At 39.9% G+C, this 14901-nt stretch overlaps 1 protein-coding gene across 5 annotated transcripts in view; it reads left to right on the plus strand.

Moving 5' to 3' along the window:
* Positions 1-554: 554 nt before the first annotated feature.
* Positions 555-14901, plus strand: part of Pwwp3b (PWWP domain containing 3B) — a 28497-nt gene continuing 14150 nt past the window's right edge. Inside the window, exons 1-3 of one of the 5 annotated variants that reach the window (XM_076919116.1) lie at positions 555-746; positions 848-1333; positions 3521-3668. The gene's annotated coding sequence lies outside the window, so the exon portion shown is untranslated. Of the gene's footprint in view, positions 747-847; positions 1334-1422; positions 3235-3520; positions 3669-7582; positions 7636-14901 lie in introns of those variants that run through there. The other 4 variants (XM_034486415.2, XM_076919117.1, XM_076919118.1 and 1 more) reach the window with 4 other exon arrangements.

Consider the following 14901-nt stretch of genomic DNA (forward strand, 5'->3'; position numbering starts at 1 on the left):
TCTCAAATTCATACAAAAAAAATGAGAGAGGAAGAGGGAGGGAGAGAGGGAGGGAGGGAGGGAGGGAGGAAAAGGAGGAAAGGGGAGGGAGGGAGAAGGGGAAGAGAAACAAGTACAAAAGATGACCAAGAAAGCAACAACAACAACGACAATTACTACAAAAAAAAAACAAACAAACAAGAAACAGGCAACGCCCCCCCCCCCCCAGCCCCGTGAGGACTATTTTAACCACACCACTGTTAAACGAAAATAATGGCCGCCTCTTTATCTTTTCTTTTCCTTCAGGAGTCACTCATGAGTTTGACTGGAAATTGAAGGTATGTTTGGGACATAGTACAAAGTTCTTTAAAAGAAAACTTGTCTTTTCTTGAGCTGTTTATTGGCTTTCTACTTTTTTTCCCCAGAGCACTAAGGAGCCCTCCTGTTCTCCGCTCCTCCCGCACAGAAGGGGGCGGAGCATCCCGGGCGGAGCGGAAGGCGGGAACGCCCGGAGTGGGCGGGTCCAAGCTGCTCTTATACAGGCTCCGGGCGGCTCGGCCGTCCACTCGCTCGCGGCTCCCATCCGAGAGGGTGCTACCTCGTGAGGGAGAGCCGGCCTCAGGGAGCGCCTGCCCGGTAGCCGAGTGGCCGCAGCGGCGGCAGCGGCGGCGGCTGAGGAGGAGGAGGAGGACGCCAGAGGCTGCGTCGTCAGGCCTGTCCTGGAAGTAGGTGTTTTTGGAGAATTGTAGATGATTTCGGTGTGAAAGGTGAGAAAAGTCGGGGCTGCGGGGTGAGAGTAAGGAAAGGGGGTGTCGCTTTGTGCCGATCGCCTCTATGAGAGAAATGATAACTGAGCTTTGTATTCCAGTTGTTCTTTTAAAACTCCAGTGTGGGAGAGGTGGCGATCATGTTACACCTGAGGAAAAAAATAATTCTTCACGAGGTCGCAAACGCTAACTTTTGAATGGATTATTTGGTATTGGAGTCAAAAAGCCGCGATGGCTGAGGTAAATGGTTAGAAAAAATCTCCGCGAATTAATCATTCTTAATTTGGAAGAAAAGTTTTTGATGTCGTAAATGAAAATTTAAAGTCTTTGGGATGCTGGCTTACTTTCTATGTGTTGTGTTTGCCACAGATGCTAATGTTGAGGTAAATTTTGATTAAAGGTATACAGTAAAGTAAAATTTGCAGATTCAAGTGCCTAGTGGAGCTGGAAATGTTATTTGTCAAAGGATAGATACTCGGTGTTTTTAAAGATATCAAATTTTTAATAATATGTAAAAGATGATCTCTTTCTACATCTCTGCTTACCTATCAAGAGGATGAGTCCTGAATGGTATAAAAATATAAAAGGTAAGAGTGAGAGGCTGGCATGGGGGTGGTAAAAACCTGCATTCCCAGTGCTTGGGAGGAGTCTGGGAGGGGGGATTCGGGGGGAAGGGCGCTGGATGATCAGCAGTTAAAAGCCAGCTCCCAATAATTAGTCGAGGCTTCACTAGGCCTAGTCCTAAAACCAAATCCTGAGAGGTCATAAAAGCAATAAACATTCATTACAATAAACAGAATAAACGGTACATCTAATAATAAAGGATGCCTCTCATATTAAAGAAGATAGAAGGGAGTGCCCGATGTGTTTCCATGTTTCACTGAGCATGCAGAACCTACATCGGCCTAAATTATCTGAAGAGAGAATTTAAAACCACAGGGGGGAAAGCGACTTGTAAACTATCTATGGGGATTGAATAAATGTAATTTCAAGAAGTGCATTCAAGTGCACATGTGATGAAATAACACAATCAAAAAGTAGTAAACAACTCAGGCAGAGCATAGTGAAGACGCAGGGTTTTGTTGTAGACTTTACGGACATTTGCACTCAGATATAAAAATGGAGGTGAAAGGGAATAATTCATTTTGTTACAGGTGCTTGAGCAGATGCCCACACGCATTCCATTGTCTTAAGCTACAGCTGGATTTTCCTGTGGATCTGAGAAGGCTGGTTACCCAAGTCCCTGTGCTTAAAATTCAGCTAGTTATGCTATAGTTCAGACTGGTTCAAACAGGAGAGATTTATATACTTTTGAGAAAGTATTTAGAATATGTTCAAACACATTGTTGAACAGTAGGTAGGAGATGATATGCAGCCTATCATTGAGTACTATTTAGTTGTAAAAAGAATAAAGTTGCTATGGACTGGCCAGATGGCTCAGTGGTTAAATACACTTGCCATGCAAGGTTGGTGACCTGTGTCTCCAGAATCCATGTAAAGATGGAAGGAGAGAAGTGACTCTACAGAGTTCTTTTGACCTTTGCATGCATGCCAGGATATGTATACCAAGCCACCCCACATAAACCACCACAGTCAAACACACTCAAAAAAAGTGAAGTAACTCTAAACGCAATGGTAAGAGAATAGGTTTAAGGTTCATGCTAAAATTAAGTAACTTCCAGAAACATCTGCATAATATAATCTCAAATCATTTACAAAAGAGTATTGTATATTAATAGAATGTGTGTAAGAGAAAAATGAATATACAAATGGTAATTTAAAAAAAATGGTAATGTAAGTAGAGTTAGAGAGAAAAAATGTCTCAACTTATGTATTACATATCTTCAGTTTAAAAAGCATATTTGAGTTGTTTTCATTAGGAGAAAATTTAAAATCTAGAGGTATGGAAGTCTCTAAAGTAGTTCACAAATGATAATGTGGAAATTATTGATATAGAAATACCAACTGTATTATTGAGGGATAAAGAGTCTAATTTCAAAAACATTCAAATATAAGTAAGCAAACTGTCATATTTTGTCACTATTGTAATACAAGTCCAAAACTGGATAGAAAATAATAAGCATTGGATATTTTATAGTCCAAACCCTAGAATGAGAAGTTTGTGATCCAAGAGAGATACAGAGAGATGGAGACAGAGAGAGACAGAGAGAGAGAGAGACAGAGACAGAGAGGAGAGAGAGAGAGAGAGAGAGAGAGAGAGAGAGAGAGAGAGAGAGAGCGCTAGCTCATTCTGGAAACTTGAGAAAACCAATAGTTGCTCCCACTGTTCTGATTGTCTGGCACTTAAAAGGTGTCCTAAATGTTTTCCAGGCAATCAATTAATAAATTCTATTTTGCCTTAACAGATTGTGAGCATTTGCAAATGATGTGAATGAAACTGTCTGTTGTATATAATTTGAAACTCCATACAAAGAAAGAGGGTGCTGTGAGAATTTACAAAGTACCCCAAATGACAACAAAACCCAAGGTAGATTGATAGAATGCAGCAAGCAAAGAAATTGTTGGTTTCCCTCTTTTATGTCTTTGACTCTTAATTTTCTGAATGGAGATTATTTCAACATGAAACAAATACAGGGTTGTTCTAAAAGCCATTGCAATGTATATGAATAAGAGGGAAAATCAGCCTATGGTGAGACTCGTAGGGATGCGATTTCACTGTATTCCTATGTCTCATGACAGCCAGAGTTTGGGTAGGCAGTTTCTCTGCATTTTTTCATTTTATTAATTTTATTTTCTGTCTTCCTTTTGCCTAGCCCAGCTTGTGACACCACTTGTGACCAGAAAAGCAGTGCAGCCATACAAGTACCCAGAAGGGTGAAGGCTCTGCTGGGCAAACAGCTGAAGTGTGAATCAAAACAGCTGGGCCATAGTGTCAGACTACCAGAGTGCCTGTGACAGAGGGTAAGATTCTTCCAGTTTCATCAGACTTCTTACATGTAAAAACAGTTTGAGATCGCAAAAGTTCATTTATTTTGGATCTATAGTATTTTAAATTGAAAACTGCCTTTGTGGTTTCAATTGAAAATTTGAAGTATAGTTTATTTGGCTCCCCGGTTTGAAGCCAGAAGTGGAATTAAAGGTCATAGCTTTGAGAAAGCCCCTCCTGTTTTAGAGAGAAGTCATGGTACTGACCATCCAGAGCTGGCCTGTAAACCGGAATAGCCAGTCCTTGAGAAGTGCTGTAGGTTGTTATCACCGCATACCACACAGCACAGTTACTAGGGTTTCTTAAGATCTGCTTAAAGGCCCCAAGGCTTTCTCCTTAGAAGGAAATCTGTGTGCTTTCCTGCATAGTATTCATAGTGGCTTAAGGCACTCACTTCTTTTCTGGCAACCATCACAAATCTCTGACTCCAGTTTGTGCTGTGTTGAAGTTGAGTCCTCTGTCTTTTGTCCACGAGATTTTCTTCAATTATCTTGGATAAACTGGGCTGCAGTAGCAGCTCAGAAATCATTAAAACCTAGCATTCTGCAGCATAACCAAGAGAAAAAGTCCCCAATCATCCTGGAACACAAATAATGTCCCCCACAGTGCCAAAGACCCTCCTACTCAAGTCTCTTTCTTCTTTTACAACAGAAGAGAAAACATATAGATAAGGTATCTGGTTTCTGTTATCTTAGTCCTTCCATGGTCTTGTCCATTCTGCCTTCTTCTGATTCTGTTTGCCTTTCTGACCTGCACCCTGTGTCCACTCTCATTGTTCACCCAGCTTTCTACTTGCCCAAGTAAGCTTTTTATCTAGTCCCTTTTCTTTGGGGGTTATGTTTTAATCTAACCCAGTTCTCACTCATTGAAAATATTTTCTTCAAGCTACCTTGTGAATTTTCAGGAGAATGAAAAAACAAGCTAATAAGATAAGGCTTCATAGAAAACACTACAGGGGCCTGCAACTTTTTATTATCACATCATGAAATTGTGGTTACTGCTTGATATTGAACAACTTAGGTTTAACATTAGAGGTCCATGTGACTCATTCATCTTTCTTGAACAGGCTGTCTGGGATGTGGAGATGACAATCTAAATTTGTGTGGAAAAAAAAGGTAATAAGGTTTCAAGGCCACAACTATCTGACTTCCTATTTGGAAAACATTGCCATAACACCCCCACTGTAGTATTGTAAATCCTGACACTGGAGCCTACCAACAGAGACTGCCATCTCACCAACAAACCCTGGATCCCCTTTTCAGAGTGGGTACAGAATCATTTTGAAATTGCCTGACCCTTCAGCTTAGGATCTCTGGGAGAAAGATGGCTTCTTTCTGTGGCGTTTCCAGTGCAAACAGTTTTTTTTTTTTTCCTTCTTCCCATTTGTTTATTACAGGAAGAGCTTTGCTAATAGTCCAGCTCTGTTTCTCTATTCTTGGTTGTTAAAATGAGCAGGGGATTATTCATGTTATCTGTTCACTCTGTTAATTAATGAGATCATTTAACATCTTAGAATGTTTGGCTTGAAGCTTAGCATAACATTATCTTGAGGGATGTAAACCTCAGAATTGTTATCCCCAGGCAGCGTGTGTAAGATATAGCTCCCCCTAGGAACTACCATGTCAGAGTTAAAGCTCAGGAAGAAGGGATGGCTAATCATTAATAAAACGGAGTGGAATGAGCCTTTCCCTGCATAAGTTTATGGCATTCAGTGTAACAGGAACAAGTAGATCTGAAAGGGAACTGACCACTAAGCTTCAGCAGCAAAGAAAGACATGCCATAATGACTCTAAGGTAAGGAGGATGTTGTAACCTTACACCAGGTATGGTCAGCACAAAGGCATGATGGATATTCTAAGAGGGAGAGAGTATGCAGACGCAGACGAGTGTAGCAAAGACTTAAGGATGACAGCAGCTTGCCAATGTCTTCAGCACCAGGACTGTGATGTTGAACCACACTCACTTTTGGATTACATTCACTGATTTCCTCATAATCTGAGAATAAACAACATCACCTTGCATTCTAGCAAACAGGCCATGATGGGCCTATGATGGGGAGGAAGGCACATATTGTAGCCTTACTTTGGCTTTGTTTTATTTTTCTTGTCCCTTTTCTGGGTTTATAGCAGGACTGAGTTTCTATTTCCTTGTAATCTTACCAGCTGTTGATTTTATAATTTCTTTGCTGCTTTTCAGTCAAACTGAACTTTAAAAAGTGAACTTTCAGTCTTAGTTACATTTGCATCTCTTTGATGATTAAAGTAAGAGGATATCTTTCATATGGCTGTGTTTTTATATTGAGTGTATGGGTTTTAAGGCGCTCCACTGAATAAATTGATAGAAAATGGAGTTGCACAGGGAAGCCAAAGTGTAAGCTTTAGTAGGATGGTAAATTGCAGAACACTGATAATTGTAAAAGTCAAGTGGGCCTTATAACAAAGCATCAAATTTAAATAAATACTGCCAAATAGGTTTGAGGTTTTTAGCAGTCCACAGACAGCTATTTAGAGCTGCTCTGCATGAACTTGCTTACAAGGAAGCAGAGCGTTCCCTTAGAATTTCATAACCTATTCATGTCCTCCTGTCCTTGCCCATTTATCATTATTCTGCTATTTATCTCTAACTAACATGTAAGAGCTACTTTAGGCTGCCTTGATATTTGATTTTTTATTTGTATTTTTCGGTGGGTTTTGTTTAGATTTTGAGGTAGATGCTCACTCTCTAGTCCAGACTTTCACTCTGTAGACCAAGATCCCTTCAACTCCCCCCCACAAGCTTCCTGCCTCAGTTTCCCCAGTGCTGGGATTATAGGTGTAAGGCACCACACCCACCTTTAAAACAGAGATATTTTTGCCTTGAAAGCACTTGTACCTAGTTTGTCAAGTTTTTCCATTTTGGCTTAGTGTTTTTTACTACAAGGTTTCCCTCCCTAATTACAGTATATGCACATACACATTTCTTTAAAGAATTTAATTAATGTTTCATATTTGGAATGACTAAAATGTGTGAACGTTTTAGAAGGATGAATAAGACCTGATTTTATACACACACACACACACACACACACACACAGAGAGAGAGAGAGAGAGAGAGAGAGAGAGAGAGAGAGAGAGAGAGATTCATACACACCACACTTACACATACCACACACTCATAGGCACACACTCATAAACACCACACACGTTTTCACACACACGCACACCCATACATAGCACACACACTCGTATGCACACAGTCATAAATATCATACACACTCACACACAACACACATACAAACAATACACCACACAACACACACCCATAAGCACACACTCATAAACACTATACACACTCACACACACCACACACACACAAACAACACCACACACACCAAAGCAAGTGGTGGGGGAAGCATATAATCCCAGGACCAGGAGAACTAATCTTTCAAGGACTTAATTTTCTCCCAAATAAGGTATTATTAACTCACCTCAATCACAAAGAAGGGCATGGCAAATATTTTTAATACATTTTGAGCAGCTGGACCTTAATTTAGTTTGCAGAAATAAAATGGCAAAATAGGCAAAAGAAAACATATATGTGTTGTAAAAGATATTCCTATCTAGGTCTTTAATATGTGTTAAAGACATTTCTGCATTTTTTTTCCGGGGAGGGGATCATCCACCCTGGTGCTTTGCATGAAAAGTAAAGGACACATGTTGCCTTTCTGCTTTCCAGTTTTTAAAAAAAAAAAAAAGGAAAAAAAAACGTTTTTTTTTTTCAGACTGAAACAAGTCTGAGTTTAAGCTGGTGGCTTTCGCCCCTCCCTGAGGGGGCTCGTCCCTGCAGCCCCCAGCACGAGAAGGGGAGGAGCTTATGCTTGCTTGTGGGAAGCGCGCAGCAGCGCTCGTCCTGGGGGAGGGGCTGCACTTCTCCAGGCGGCGGCGGCAGACTAGGAGCTAGGAGGTAATGGCTGTCTTAAAGCCCGTTATTTTCTGGCAATTTCTTCGCGCTTTGGTGGAAAGGTGGAAAAAGAAATTAGAGATTATTGCCTGGGAGATGTGGGAACGCAATCATGTTTTGATAGATTTGTTGTAACTCGGGTGGAATTAATCTTCTGGAATTTGGGGTTTTCGGATAATTTGAAAGTCCGTAGTGTGGAGAGAGGTGATCAGATTGCAGCTTCTAAAATAAGACTTCAGTGAGGCATGCTTGCTGTTCATGTTCATTTTCTTACGTGGCATTCCATGTTTTTGTCTCCGGTACAGTTTTTTTTTTTTTAAATCGGATTTTGTTTTAAACATTTGCATTCTGCCAAAAAATAACTGGCAGAAAACGCAAACATAAAATGAATGGCATAGAAAGGTACATGGGCTTGGAGAGAGATTTAGATACGCTGTTGAGTGATATCACTTGTAAAAAAAAAATGCGCGTTTTCCCGACTGGGGGCGGGGGCGGGAAACTAGAATCCTTGTGTCTCCCACTGTTTGGGTGTAGTTGGTAGTGGCAGAGGTGAGGCATACACTTTTCTTTTAACTGCTTCCAGCATTTTCAGAATTGCTTGATTCCTTGATAATTTTTATAATTAGAAAAGCAAAATGATGCTGAGACAGCAGACTATTTTCTCTCAAACACACTCGCGCGCTCACACACATACGTAAGTCCACACAGAGATCTGTGCTCTCATAACCCTTTTCTTTTCCTGAGAGAGTATTTTTTTTCTGGACCCAGTCAAGCAAGAAACCAAATTGTGCAGACTACAACCCTGCGTGTATCCTGCTTGTGAGGGCCCCTCTCAGGCCACAGGTAGAGAGAGCAGTGATCCGTAAGAACCATTATTTTATTTTTTTCTGTGTTATCTCAATTTAAAAGTGAGATAGGGGACTTGGTTTAATTCTCTACGCAGTTTTAAAAGTATTATGCAGCATGATACTTCAATCGTATGGAATGTTCCATAGCTGCCAAATAAAAGTATGAAGCTGTAATGATTTGAAAAGCTGTCTGCAAAGTACAAGTCGGTGGGGAAAAAAAGTAAGTTTAGAATGGCCTCGGTGTTTTAAGTTAAGGAGAAAAAGTATGATTAACAAAGTGTGTGTCACCAAATCAGGAAAAAAAAGGGTGTTGATCTTCTAATGGAATTAGGGTAGAAGCAGTCTTACCATCTCTGTTTTAAAGTAGCCTCTTTGTGTATGTTTTGCTTTGTTTTGAGACAGGATCTCTATAGACCATAGCTCCTCTGGAACTATGTAGTTTTAGGCTGGCTTTGTGACAATCCTCATGCCTCAGCCTATTGAATGATGAGAATGTAGGCATGAACAAACATGCTGGATTTAAAATAATATTTAATTTGCATTTAGTCATTTTCTAATAATATTGAAAAAACTTGGAATAACATTCTTCAAAGTTGGGGGATGGGGAATAGAATTTGAAACAATGCATTATAATGAACCAAACTGGCCACCAGGTATGGTGTTTTGTATCAGTAACCCAAGCATTCAAGAGTCTAAGGCAGGAGGATTACTTTGAGTTTTAAAGTTAGCTTGGACTGCAAAGTGATTTCCAGATCAGCCTGGGTTACAGAAGAGCCCCTGATTCAAAGAACCAAAACAAACACAAAATCTGCTTTATAATAGTATGGATTCGGGTGTGTATATATGAATATACGAAGTATACAGGCAATTATTAGTAGACTTAATCTTTCCAAAATCGTGCTTTTTGTAGCTTCCCCATATTGGATATTTTCAGTAGACATGAAGTTTATCTATAGTAAAGACTTTTGTAGGTAGAGACATTTGGATTCCACCTTTTGTGTAATGCATAACAAAGCTCTGATTTTCAGCCTGGTATATTCTAGAAGCCTGAGAAAGCTGCTGGCTGGCAAGATGTAGTTCCCACCCTTCTCCAAGGACGTGGTAGTGACAGTTCTGCGTCTGGACACAAGATGGCGCTTGCCAGATAGCCTAATTTTTCTCCAGACAAGTGTTTTTATGAAGTGAGCAAACAAAACAGTGAAACACATTTTGTATTAGAAAAGGCAACATGTAGTAAATAATTGGAATTCATTTGAAAAACTCTTTGTGTGTAAGGAAGACAAAGCCCCATCCAAGACTGATGTGAGGACTCTAAACATTTAAAATGGAAGTCATATGGTCTGGTTCATAGTAGACAGAAAGCTCTGTTATTTTTGTTCTCTTCTGTTTCTGCCTGGTAATGTTCTACTAGCAAAATGGCATGCCTATAAGAGTTTTGATAGGGAAATTTATTTACACTTTTTTAAACCCACTTTATTAGTTTTATTCTCTGTTCCTTTTTGGCACACCTCAGTTAATACCACATTTGCAAGTGATGTGGACAGTGTACCTGTGATCCATCTGAGCACTAGAAAACCAGTGCAATGGCAGAAATGCCCAGCAGAGTCAAGGCTCTGTTGGGAAAGCAGCGGGAGTGAGAATCAAGACAGCTGGATCACAGGGCCAAACCACCACAGGTCACATGACAGAGAGGGTAAGAGCCATCCCATTTCATAAAACATTTCATGTGAAAAACATACGAAGTTTTAGATTTGGAGTAGGATTTCTTTTGTTTCTTATTCAGTGGCCATGGAATAGCAAATTAAAAATCACACATTGTAATGCTTGGAAAGAAATAATTACAGGTGGTTCTCTGTGCCCGATGACTTGATTTGTGTTTCTTCAACTTTACTATAGTTCAGAAAACACTGACCTTTAGAAGTTATGCTTTGAATCTGTTTCTTTTCCTACATTTGTACTGTGTAGTACCACTCAACTTTTTAATCAATGCAGGGTAGCAGCAGTGAGCCACAGGTTTCAAATTACTCAAAATACTATTTCCCTTTTAGCACAGCCTCAGTTAATACCACATTTGCAAGGGTTACAGGCAGTGTCCTGTGATCCATTTTGAGCCACAAAACGGCAATGCAAATGCAGATATGTCCAGCAGAGTAAAGGCTTCCCTGGAACTCAGCTGGAGTGAGAAGACAACTTTCAGTCATGTGGTCCTGACAGGAAACAAAGCTGTTTGGGGCAGTGTGCTGTTGCCAGTGCTCTTTTGGTTTGTTTGCTTCTTTGTTTATTTTGTGTGTATGGGGTTTGTCTGTGTGACACCTATGTGCAATACCCTTGAAGACAAAGGAGGAGGATGATCCCCTGGCACAAGAGTTACAAATGGACTGTGAACCACCATGTGGCTGCTGGGATTCAAGCCCAGGACCTCTGAAAAAGCAGCCATTCCTCCAGCCCCCTGAGGTTTGTTTTTTTGAGATAAGGCCTCATTCTATACTCCAGGCCAGCCTGATACTGGCTATGTAGACTAGATTAGCCTAGAATTTACAGCCCTCTGCCTGTCTCTGCTTCCTTAGTGCTGGAGTTAGATGGAGCCATCTCTACTAGTGATTCTGGAATAAGAGCGGGCAGTGTGTGTGTGTATCCTAGTATGTTCACAGAAAACTCAAATTTAGTTTAACTGATATTTTCAGGGTTTAATGAGTTCATTTAAATATGACTCTAAGTTGAGAAAAATGTATGTTAAAACTCTACAATGACATTAGAAAAATGTTCACAATGATAGCTACTTTTGGAAGGCTGTCATATCCAAGCCAACTGTATGACTCACAAGAAAACCTTGGAAAGCATCCTGACAATAAGTAGCTATGTCAGTCATTCAAAACCTCTGACTGTCATCCTTTTAATGGTAGGTTACTGTGTTATCTGGGCCAGCAGAGGAGACACAGACCCTGAATTCTATCTGGCTGATCTGGGTAGATAAAGAGGTCTGGCAATTTACCTAAGTTAAAAGAGCACTCCTTAGACTAAACTGTGAAAGCTCCAAGACTAGCAAAGTAATCATGGAAATGGTATCCCTGATAGACTTCCTGCTCCCCTTGCCTGTCTCCACTTGACAGCAGCACACATACCCCTTCAAACAGTGGCTGCAATAAGGACTATGTTCTAGGACATTATAAAAGTCCCTTTGTAAAATAATTTAAATAATCTTCCTACCCAGTCTTATGTCTTGACTTAGTGCCTGTAATTTTTGTGACCGTCAATGGAGGCCAAAAAAAAGGGGTGTTGGATTTCCTAGAGCTGGAGTTATAGGCAGTTATGAATCTCCTGATGTTGTGCTGGGAAATGAACTCAGGTAGCTGAAAGAGCAGCAAGTATTTTAAACTGCTGAAACATTCCTCCACCATCCCCAACTCTTTTTTAAACAGCTATCTTCTAAGTTAATGAAGAGTCAGCGCCCCTATTCCCTGGGCTTGGAGACTAAGGTGCTAAATGTTGGGCTGTCTTTTTAGGGAAAAGTAGTGGTTTTGTGGGAATAGAGAGGATTAGCTAGTATTTATTGCATAGCCATAACCTATTGGTAGAAATCTGTACAATTATTATCAAGATGAAGATATAATTTCTTAAATGGCACCAATTTACTTTGATTACAAATTTTAAGGTTTTCATTGATAAGAGCTTCTTATTGATATGTGATCATATCAATCACATATCAAGTGAGATGAATATTGATACTCTCATAGGCATTGTACCAGTATAACACATTTAGGAATACAAGGCTTAGACCCAGTCCTTCTTTAACTTTTTTTTAACAGATTTGAGATGGTTAGCCTGTGAGTTAAGGGACTATAGCAAATTCATGGCTTGGAGTTTATTGTTAGGGTGTTTTCTATGTTTTATTTAGAAATAGCTGAGTGAAATTAACAGACAACAGTCCAGAATACCTTACATGAATAGTTGGTTTTCAAAACATCAGAAGTTCACAGAATTGACGTGACAAACATTTCTGTATTAATGTTCATTTTGATTAGAGACCTGTCTGCTCCTGACAGCTTCCTGTATTGAATTCTAAGAAGAAATTGAGCATCTTTGGAGTTGCTCCAGTCGTGGTGAGACAGCCACTAGACAAGAATTGCCTCTCTCCATCTAGAGACAAATTACTGTCCAGAAAAGGACACACTTGCAGAATAGTCGACTGATTATATCTGCCTAGACAGAGTAATCAGCCCTTAATAATTCTACAGCACTAAGGTCTGTCAGATGATCCTGGGCCAGAAGGCTGAAGATCAGATGTCCAACGTTTTGTAGCATAGGGAGTGTCCAGGTGTTCAGAGGTCTCTATAAATTGGCTAAGTTTTAGAGACTATGCTTTGTGCTTCCCACAATTTTAGTTAACTCAGTCATTCTGGATTTCTGATGGGGTTGAAAACATATAGTCTCATAGCCAATCCTGGCTATTTACTTTGAGAGAAAAGATTTGAGTGGATGGTTTTCAGCTGACATTCATTCTAAAGCCAAGGAAAAAGCCAGGTTCAGAACTAAGTGTTTTAGTTAGGAGAGATGACAGAGGTTCTGGTTAGTCAACAAAATGATGGACTGGGTATTAGGACTATATCTTGTACCTCACTGGTACAAACTGGCATAATTATGCTCCAATTGTATTTTGAAGGAAAAGTTTCATTTTAACAGGAAGGGTGATATGTCCTAGGAGGAGCTAAGGTGGGAGGAGTACCAAGAGGAAGAGAAGGAATAAGGAGAGAAGGAGAAGAAGGAGAGGAGAAGCTAGGTGATGAGAGAGAGAAAGAGGGGGGAGACAGGGAGGCAGATGTTCACATGTCTCCACCAGTCAAAGATAGTTGATATATCTAGGTTGGGTATTGGGTTATACCTCTGATTGAGCATTACCAAACTTATAAAGCCTTTGATTAACATTTTAAAAAAGTGTATAAATGCAAAAAGGAAAAGGAAGCATGGGATAGGGGTTTTCTAGGGGGGAATGGGGAAAGGGGATGGCATCTGAAGTGTAAATAAAATATCCAATAAAAAACAAAAAAACAAACAAAAACCAAAAAAAACCCGGCTATCTTCTAGTTTCATACATTCAAATTACTTATTCAAGCTTTTTTATTGGATTATACATGGGGGTAGCACATGCTTGTATGTTTTTATATACTCCTTACAGTTTTTGAGGTAAGATATTTTACTGAGCCTGGAGTTCCCTTGACTTGGCTAGACTGGCTAGATTCAGGGATCTTCCTGTCTACCTTCCCAGAACTGAGACTGCAGGCACAGGCTCAGGTCTCCACATAGGGCAAGCACATTAATGACTGGGATAGTTCCCTGGCCCTTTAGTTAAGCTCATTGTCAGTTTGTAGAAGCACCTAGATAGGCTGTACAAAGATTGCTTCTCTGGTTAAGCCAGATAGTGAAACATAAAACCACTGTGATCTAAAGACTTCTGTGAATGAGTCAAAGCTCACTGAATGACTTCTCACCCAAATCTAGATATACTAATGAGTCATGTTCATATTTAGACCATCTGTGGTTCATACTGAACTTACACCTTTTTAACACCTTCTTCCTGGTCAGTGTCTACCTGGTGTTACTCACTTAGGCTGCTGCTGGTCTCCAAAAGGTATTTATGATGCGGAATATGTTTTGATATCAGATGATACAAATTGCCCATTCAGTCTGCTAGTATAGTTAGAATTGTGTTCCAAAACCCATGCTTTAAACATTGTATCAGAGGAACTTGCCATAACGCCTGCCTGAGAAAATTGGTATTTAAATATTTGGTCTACCATCTCTCTTATGGCCTCTACAAAAATACTAGAATCAGGGTGATAAAAATAAGTTTGGTCATGCCTAAATATTTTTTCCTATAAGATGTTACAGAGAATGGCAGGTGTTATGAGGAACATATTTCTTTTTCTTCAAGTTTCCAGTAGTGGATTCTAGACAGGTCTTTCTGTCTGTTGCTTCAGTAAAGAATAGCACAGCCTAATAGTCTGGGCATGTAATAGAGCTTTGTTTGTGTATGTGTTATGACGATGTGTTATGAGGCCCTGGTCTCCTTTTCTTGGATTTTATTCTTTAAAACATTTCTCATCACGCAATTCACAGCCTTCACTCTCAGAGATCCTCTCTATTGTCATTCTATAAATTTCCATAGGCATGATGGTATGCAGAACTGCTTGGTTTTTGTTCTCTTTTTGTAAAGCTTTTGTGTCATACATTTGACCAGAGATTATGGAGTTTTCTTCTCCCTGGCAATGATATACTACATTGGAATACTCTGTAATATATGCCTCTGTTTTAAGGGTCACTGAATAGTTTGCATGTCCATCAAAGGTCTAAGATTATTTTAACAGTATCTTTAACAGTGTCCACGGACCTCACAATGATCTTTGAGAATATTTTAACTAGAAAA

The sequence above is a fragment of the Arvicanthis niloticus genome, chromosome X, assembly GCF_011762505.2.
Source record: "Arvicanthis niloticus isolate mArvNil1 chromosome X, mArvNil1.pat.X, whole genome shotgun sequence".
Classification (NCBI taxonomy): domain Eukaryota; kingdom Metazoa; phylum Chordata; class Mammalia; order Rodentia; family Muridae; genus Arvicanthis; species Arvicanthis niloticus.